Genomic DNA, 9,406 nt, shown 5'->3' with positions numbered 1-9,406 from the left:
AATATGTAAAAAAATATATTTTTAGAGCACCATATTTAGAGCTATATAAAAAATTATAGCCAAAATAATTAATTTTCAAACTTTGTATTTTATAACTTTTTACATGCATTGACTATTTATTTCAATGGTATAAATCTTTATTTTTATGTCAAATTCAAAAAAAAAAGATTAATTAAAACATTATTATTTTTAGTCAAATAAAAATATTTACCCTAAATAATGTAGTTCTATCCAAGTTTTATTATAAATTGTATTCGAAAAAAATTATCTAAAAAAGTAACATACTTAAAAAGGTAAAATATATTTTATTTTTTCAAAAAAATGCCACATATACAGAAAAATTCACGTGGCAGATGAGTGCACCCATACAATTTGCCACATCAGCGTCTAGGGGGTAATTGTGCTTATATAGTAGATGATTTAGTGTATAGAATTTAGTTTATACACGGAGGATGAAGAAGGATATTGTTACATATGTGGTTCGGTGTTTGAATTGTCAGCACGTAAAGTACGAGCATTAGAGACCTGGTGGTTTGTTCTAGAAGATTGAGATTCCGGAGTAGAAGTGGGAGCGTATCACTATGGACTTCGTTGTTGGACTCCCACTGACTCAGAGGAAGTTCGATGCAGTGTGAGTTATTGTTGATAGGCTGACCAAGTCAGCACATTTAATTCCTGTGGCAATTTCCTATTCTTCTGAGAGGTTAACTAAGGGTTGGCCTGGTGGCAATTGACTTGAGCCTTGGGGTTTGCTCCATTTCAAGGTCTCAAGTTCGAAACTCATTGGGTGCAAACAATTTCTGAGGGCCATAGGACTGGGTAAAACCTGAATTAACCTTGGTGCACTTGCAGGAAACTCCTTGCCGAGGGCCTGTGCACCCCTGAGATTAGTTGGGGGCTCTTAGAGATTCGGACACCCGGTGCAAATAAAAAAAAAATCTATATCCGGGAGATTGTTCGTCTTCATGGTGTGCCCGTGTCTATCATTTCGGACCGAGGTATGCAGTTTACCTCACATTTCTGGAGGGCAGTTTAGTGTGAGTTGGGAACACGGGTCAAGTTGAGCGCAACATTTCATCCTCAGACGGCCGGGCAGTCCAAGCGTACTATTCAGATTTTGGAGGATATGCTCCGAGCTTGTGTTATTGACTTTAAAGGCTCGTGGGATCAGTTCTTGCCTTTAGCGGAGTTTGTCTACACCAACAGCTACCAGTCGAGCATCCAGATGGCTCCTTATGAGGCTTTATATGGTAGGCGGTGTCGGTCGCCAGTTAGGTGGGTTTGAGTCGGGAGATGCTCGGTTGTTGGGTACGGATCTAGTACAGGATGCTTTAGACCAGGTCAAGATCATTCAGGATAGGCTTCGTACAGCTCAGTCCAGGCAAAAGAGTTATGCCGACCGTAAGGTTCGTGATATGGCATTCATGGTCAACGAGCGGGTGTTGCTTCGGGTGTCGTTTATGAATAGCGTGATGAGATTTGGGAAGAAGGGCAAGCTTAGCCCTAGATTCATTGGCCCGTTTGAGATTCTTGATCGAGAGGGAGAGGTGGCTTACAGACTTGCATTGCCGCCGAGTTTATCAACCGTGCATCCAGTGTTTTATGTGTCCATGCTTCGAAAGTATCACGACGATCCATGCCACGTGTTAGACTTCAGCACTGTCCAGTTGGACAAGGACTTGTCCTATGAGGAGGAGCCGGTAGCTATTCTAGACCGGCAGGTTCGTCAGTTGAAATCGAAGAGTTTTCCTTCTGTTAGTGTTCAGTGGAGAGGTTAGCCTGTTGAGGCAACGACCTAGGAGTCCGAATCCAATATGTGGAGCCGATATCCCCATCTTTTCTCCGACTCAGGTACTTTTCTTATTGATGATAGGCTATAATTACGTATTTTAATCGATTATTACACTCTAATTTACTGCACTTTAGTTGAGTTTGCGCTTTAATCGCTAGTGTTTTGCACTAATTGTGTATTTTATGCCTTGTAGGTGTGATTTCGAGCTATATAGATATTATGGAATGAATTTAAGTGGTTTGGAGCTTTGAAGTCTGAGTAAGAGCTCAAGGAATTAAGCCGGGATCGCGTTCGGGGATCAACGGATGATAAACACAACAAAACGAAAACTCGAAGAGACATATTGGGCACTGTCTAGTAAAATAGACATAACGTTTTACTCAGAACTCCATTTGAGCTCCACAATATATGGTTGGAAAGCTAACTCAAAGAGATACAACTTTCATGTTTTACGTGTTTCCAAATTCCAAACGGAACAGGGTCAAAAACCGCGATCTCGGCAGAACCGCGGCAGAGGGCAGTCGCGGACAACTGAAGAATCTGAGAGGGTGTTTGGCCGCGGTTTCGGCGCGACCGCGGTGGAACCGCGGAAGGATGCGTAAATTTCAGGGACCAAAGTGCAAAACACGGGATTTTAAGCCCTAAACCCTATATTAAACCAAGGAAGCCGGCCAAGAATTGGAGAGGACATATTTTTGGCATAGATTTGACCTAAGGAGGCAGAGACACAATAGGAGCAAGGCTTGGGAATTCTTCCACGAGTTTTTTCCTTCCTCTTCCTATTTTTCATTGTTAGTTATGACTTTTAGTATTGTAGTTTTACATACTATTATGAATAGCTAAGTTGTTATCTAGAGTTTTGATAGAACCTTTTGTAGGATAAATTCTTGTTATGTTTTTATATAATTGAGCCGTAGTATAATCTCTATTTGTTCAACTACGTTCTTATTGTAGTTAATTGAAGAGCTCTCAATTAGCTGTGCCTATTTAGTGTGCATAACTCGGGAGAGAGTGCATATTTAGGTAATTGTTGAACAACACCACTCCCAGAGTATATGAGGGATCAATAACCGAGGGTTTAAAGGCGGGATTAGGGATAACGAATCCTTGGGTGCGATCTGAAGTGAGCTGTATCAAAAGCCAGCTAGCGTAGCTCGGGAGAGTGCGTCTAGTAAATTGTTGTGATTACTCGGGAGAGATTTACTGTAATAAGAGTGCTCATGATCGGTAGAGAATACTTAGGCGAAATTATAGAAGACATAGCGGGAAGGATTCCGACAAATGGGGAAATCATAACTCTAAACCTCCTTAATCTTATCTCTAACTCTTAGTATATTTAGTTGTTAATTTATTATTTTAATTTATTAATCAATTAGTTAAACACAAAAATCTAAATATCTATAAGTTAGGAACTATTCAAGCTTGTCTTCTTGGTGATAGTGAATAACTGTAGCTAAGCCTTAGTTCTCTGTGGGATTCGACTCCGGACTTGTAAACCGGATTATATTTGCAACGACCGCATTGTCCTTTTTATAAGGCATAGTTGGGCGTGATCAAATTTTGGCGCCGTTGCCGGGGAACTAACGGTGTAGCTGTAGGTGTACATATTGCTAGATTTCAAGTTTGAACTTTTATTTTTATTTTTTGTATTTGATTTTTTTTTGTTTTACTTGTTGATTTAAAAAAAATCATGGCATCATTGAATTATGAAATTTTTGATGTTGGTAATTCTACTTTTAATCCTCCTTACGAATATTATGATGAAAACTACCCTTGGCAAAATTATCAAAATATTCCCGAGAGCGAGTTATGTGCACCAACTCAATCTTATGTGTGGAATGTGTGTGATATGTGTGGTGGTCAAGATGGTCACTTTCATGGTTGTGCTTATATTTCTTATCTTCCCCCAACCCCTTATTATGATGATTCTACGTTTTCTTGTGAGGATAACAGGAACAAAGAACCTAGGGAAGCTGACCTAAAGAAGATCGAAGATATGTTAAAGTGCATTATAGAACAACAAAGTAAAATACAGCTGCAGGTAGAAAGACAAGATGAAACTATTCGCAATTTAGAGGCTCAAGTGAGTCAACTAGTTGAGTGCAACATTTCATCCTCAGACGGTCGGGCAGTCCAAGCGTACTATTCAGATTTTGGAGGATATTCTCCGAGCTTGTGTTATTGACTTTAAAGGCTCGTGGGATCAGTTCTTGCCTTTAGCGGAGTTTGCCTACACCAACAACTACCAGTCGAGCATCCAGATGGCTCCTTATGAGGCTTTATATGGTAGGCGGTGTCGGTCGCCGGTTAGGTGGTTTGAGTCGGGAGATGCTCGGTTGTTGGGTACAGATCTAGTACAGGATGCTTTAAACAAGGTCAAGATCATTCAGGATAGGCTTCGTACAGCTCAGTCCAGGCAAAAGAGTTATGCCGACCGTAAGGTTTGTGATATAGCATTCATGGTCGACGAGCGGGTGTTGCTTCGGGTGTCGCTTATGAATGGCGTGATGATATTTGGGAAGAAGGGCAAGCTTAGCCCTAGATTCATTGGCCCATTTGAGATTCTTGATCGAGAGGGAGAGGTGGCTTACAGACTTGCATTGCCGCCGAGCTTATCAATCGTGCATCCAGTGTTTTATGTGTCCATGCTTCGAAAGTATCACGGCGATCCATGCCACGTGTTAGACTTCAGCACTGTCCAGTTGGACAAGTACTTGTCCTATGAGGAGGAACCAGTAGCTATTCTAGACCGGTAGGTTCGTCAGTTGAAATCGAAGAGTTTTCCTTTTGTTCGTGTTCAGTGGAGAGGTTAGCCTGTTGAGGCAGCAACCTATGAGTCTGAATCCGATATGTGGAGCCGATATCCCCATCTTTTCTCCGACTCAGGTACTTTTCTTATGTTAGTTCGAAGACGAATGGTTGTTTTAGAGGTGGAGAATGTGATGACTCAAAAGGTCATCACTCGTTTTGAAAGTAAATTCTGTGTTTCGAGGCCTTAAAATCTCTTTTTGTCTCACCTCGATTTACGTGCGCAGTCCGGATGCATTTTCGGAAAGCTTTTATGTGAAAACTAAGTAAAATAAGGAAAATAATCTTTAAAATTGATTAAAGTTGACTTTGGTCAACATTCTTGGTAAACGGATCTGGACCCGTGATCTGACGGTCTCGTAGGATCCGTAGTAAAATATGGGACTTGGGCGTATGCCCGGAATCGAATTCCGAGGTCCCAAGCTCGAGAAATAAATTTTTAAAGAAAATTATTTTCTGAAAAATATAAAGGCTTTTCGAAGTAAATTGATAAAATTTATTGATGTTATCAGGCTCGTATCTTGGTTCCGGAGCCCGGTACAAGTTTGAAATAATAATTAAGTTGAATCTGTGAAGTTTGGTAAGAATCGAAGTTCAGTTAGTATAAATCGGACCTTTATTTGAGAAATTGAAAATTTTGATATTCTTGAGTGATTTCATGAATTTTCATGAATTTGAGGTTTAATTCATAGTTATTGATGTTATTTTGATGATTTGATCACACGAGCAAGTCCGTATGATGCTTTTAGACTTGCGTGCATGTTTGGTTTGGAGCCCCGAGGGCTCGGGTGAGTTTTGGATAGGTCACAGAGTGAAATTGGACTTGGGAAAATTGTTGTTGTGTTGCAGGTCTGCAGGCTTCGCAAATGCGAGCTCGCATTTGCGAAGAAACATCGCAATTGTGATGATAGGCTGCGATAGGGAGACCTTCGCATTTGCAAGGCTCATGTCGCAAATGCAACCTTATGCGACCTTAGCAGGCACCACAATTGCGAATAGTTGTTCGCATTTGCGAAGAAAGCAGAGGCAGGCCTTCGTTCGCAATTGCGAAGCTTTGGGTAGAACTTAGGATTTTCAAATTTTGGGGATTTGGACCTCGATTTGAGGTCCGATTTAAAAACAAATTGTATATTTGAGTTCGTGGGTGAATGGGTAATCGGGTTTTGGTTTAAACCTCGGGTTTTGACCATGTGGGCCCGGGGTCAAAATTTTGACTTTTTGGGGAAATCTTTAGAAAACTTATTTTCATGCATTAGAATTGATTCATTTAGCATTTATTGATATCCTTAAGTAAATTATGACTAGATACAAGCGAATTGGTGATGGAAACAAGAGGTAAAGCGGTAATTGATGCTTGAATTGTTCGTGGTATTGATGTAAGTGTTTGGTCTAACCTTAGCTTGAGGGATTAGGAGTTGTGTATTATTTGCTATGTGTTAATTGTTGAGTACGACGTATAGGTATGTTGATGAGTATCTATACGTCGGTGTCAAGCATGCCCGTGAGTTTTATACTATGATTAATGTGACTCCGTTTCGTATTGTTCATGCTTTATATGATGAATTCTATTGTTGAACAAGACTTGTGGAAGTATTATTGGTAGTTGAACATTGTAGAGCGTTTGCACAAGTTGAGAATTAAGTTGTAAAATAATTGTAGAAAAGAGAAGAGGTTTATGATATTGTCTCCCTTGCCGGGATATTATTACTCATGATATTATTTCCCTTGCCCGTATATTGTTGTTGCTATTGTTCCCTTGCCAGGATTTTATTGTGATATTATTGATTCCATTGCCCAAATTGCTTTGTGATTGTTGCTTGGGTGAGGAAGAGTGTAAAGCATGAAGGGTGATGTCGTGCATGATCTTGAGAGTGTTAATGCACGAAGGGCGATGTCGTGCCGATATTGTGAGGTAAAAGCACGAAGGGTGATGCTGTGCCGCACGATGTACAATGTCGTGCCATGATATGAGTGATAATGCATGAAGGATAATTCTATGCTATGATTATGTGAGGTAAAAGCACGAAGGGTGATGCCGTGCCGATTATATTTAGTCTTATGGTGAAGACGAGAGTAAAAACACGAAGGGTGATGTCGTGCACTTGCCTTTGATTTCCTTATTCTTGCTTACAATTGAATTTTCGTGTTCCTTTCACTTCTTTACTGAGATTTTGTTTGTACATGATATTCCCCGCAACATGTTTTCTTTTCCCATCTTTAACTACTAGTTTCTGTCATTATTACTTGCTGTATATGATATAACTGCATAGGTTTATTTGGTAGTCTTGTCCTAGCCTCATCACTACTTCGGCGAGGTTAGGCTAGACATTTACCAACACATGGGGTTGGTTGTGCTGATACTACACTTTGCACTGTGTGCAGATCCCGGTGCTGCATCTTTTGGACCATAGTGAGGTTGCTGACTTCAGTCCATCAGGCGACCCGAGGTAGTCCTGAAGGCGTCCGCAGACCTTGGCGTCCCCTTCCTATATAGTTTTTCTTCTGTTCTTTAGTATTTCAGAGACAGACATGTATCTATTTTGTTCGGACCCTATTTGTAGTATTCTTAGATAGTCTGTGAGATTGTGACACCAGTTCTGGTTAGCCTATGTTTATGAATTTGTATCGATTTTATTTTAAATTGTTACATTTCATTCTTCCACTTTATTATTTCCACTGTTTATAAAGTGTTAACTCGCAATTGTTAATGGATTAAAAATGAAAAGGGTTAAATAATTGGAATAATTGGCTTGCCTAGCTTTCACTAGTAGGCATCATCGCGACTCCCGAGGGTGGGAAATCCGGGTCGTGACAGTAATGGCTCTCAAAAGGCATAGTTCAGGAGGGTAATTAAGACCATGAATAGTTTAAGGTTGTAACTAATAATCCGTGACAAGTTTAGGAGGTGACAAGACCTATTATTATTATCATCACTAACTCATGTATATAGCAACTTGCTCATGTTTTTGTCCTCTCTTGCCTGCATTGTCCTCGTGCTAGTTTGTTCTAAAAATCCCACCTACCCTTCCAAGCACCGAAGTTTAGCCGTTTCCGGCTCTAATTCCATCAATTGGCAATTTAGAGAGATTTAATTATTACTCCCTCCGGTTTATTTTAATTGAATTTTTGATTTTTTTTGTAGTTCATAATATTTGATTTTTTCAGATATCAAGAAGGAATTAATTTTTTCTTTCCCAAGTTGCCCTTTGGAGTAAAGAGCCTAGGAGTAGTTTGTGATATTTTCAATGAGCAAATTAAAGTTAATATGGTCAATTTTATTGTTAATTAATGCTTAAAGGTGAATTCCTTAGTATGTGTAAAAAGAGCCAAAAAATCACTTAAAGTGGATTGGAGGGAGTAAAGAATAAAAATTATATATATATATATATATATATATATATATATATATATATATATATATATACCATAAGTGTAATTTAATCTATTGTAGCAGGACATTTACCGTTTAACTTAAGTTGCCAATCAATCCTAATTAAACAGATTATTTGGCTAATGCATAAAAAGTGAAAAGGTGAATGGTATATGTATTCTCATTAATTTCCTGGAAAAAAAGCATTATTTTACCCTTTGCTTGGTCTTTTTTTTATCTTTAAACTTGCCCTTTAAAGTTTATTTATTCCACACCCTATATCGATTTTCTTCCCTTGTAACTTTTGATCGTCTTAAGTTGTGTTGACTCAAAGCTTCCCATAGTGCAAAAAGACACAAAATCATGTACATTTTTTTCATTTTAAAATACTTAGAAATGGTTGACTTGAACACTAAATTAAATATTAGCTTATAGTAGTAAGAGAAACTATCATGCATTATGCTGAAACTAGGTTGTAACGTGAGAAGTTGTATTGGTAGAGACTGCACGTTTCTTCATGTTCTCATCTTTTCTTCTTATGTATGATACAAGTGATATCCAGCTAAGAAGAATTGAGAAGCAAGGAAATTTTTAATTGATCCCTAAGAAAATGCTTCAAAGTGGAAGAAAATTATTAATCCCTCTGGTCCACAGTAAGTGAGCGATTTGCTTTTTTTATTTTGGTCCAAAATAAGTGTTTATTTATATAATCAAGAAAAAATTCAATTTGTTTTTTCAAAATTACCCTTATGTACGTATCCTTAAAAAGTCAATTACTCCTCACATTTGAAAAGTGCTACTATAACTATGGTGCAATATTTAATGAAGGGTAGTTTAGTCACACTAACTATTTTCGTCTAGAATTTAGTATTTCCTTAATAGGTGCCCAAAGCAAATTGGTCACTTATTATGAACCGGAGGGAGTATTATATAGTTTATAGGTTGGGTTATATAGATTGGCGTAAACACCTGGTGCGAGTAAGCTTTTACCGACTATATAATAATTTGGGAAAATGATACTGTATAGCCGCTCTTAAAATAATAGCCGAATGAATATATTTTTTGTATATATATGCATTACATATGTTAAATACCAAAATTATACAAATTTTATACACTTTTTCTGACGTGGGTTAAAAGTGAAAAAAACCCTATAATTTACGGGTAAAAAAGAAATTAGCTCCTTTCCCCAATTATAGCATCTCTTTTATTCACAGTTGTTAAAATTTCTATGAATCATTCGTTGGTAGTTCATCAATTTTTATCATATTTAATTTACTTGGGCTATATAGTTAATAGACAAAGACAAATTAGCTGCTTAAAAATAATTTTTTTCTCTAGTTATAGCATCTCTTTTATTGAAAGTTGTTAATCATCAATTCAAATTTTCTATGATTCATTTTTGTAGTTCATCGGTTTTTGTCATATTTAATTTA

The sequence above is a fragment of the Nicotiana tabacum genome, chromosome 10, assembly GCF_000715075.1.
Source record: "Nicotiana tabacum cultivar K326 chromosome 10, ASM71507v2, whole genome shotgun sequence".
Classification (NCBI taxonomy): Eukaryota; Viridiplantae; Streptophyta; class Magnoliopsida; order Solanales; family Solanaceae; genus Nicotiana; species Nicotiana tabacum.
Note: the sequence above shows the minus strand (reverse complement) of the source record.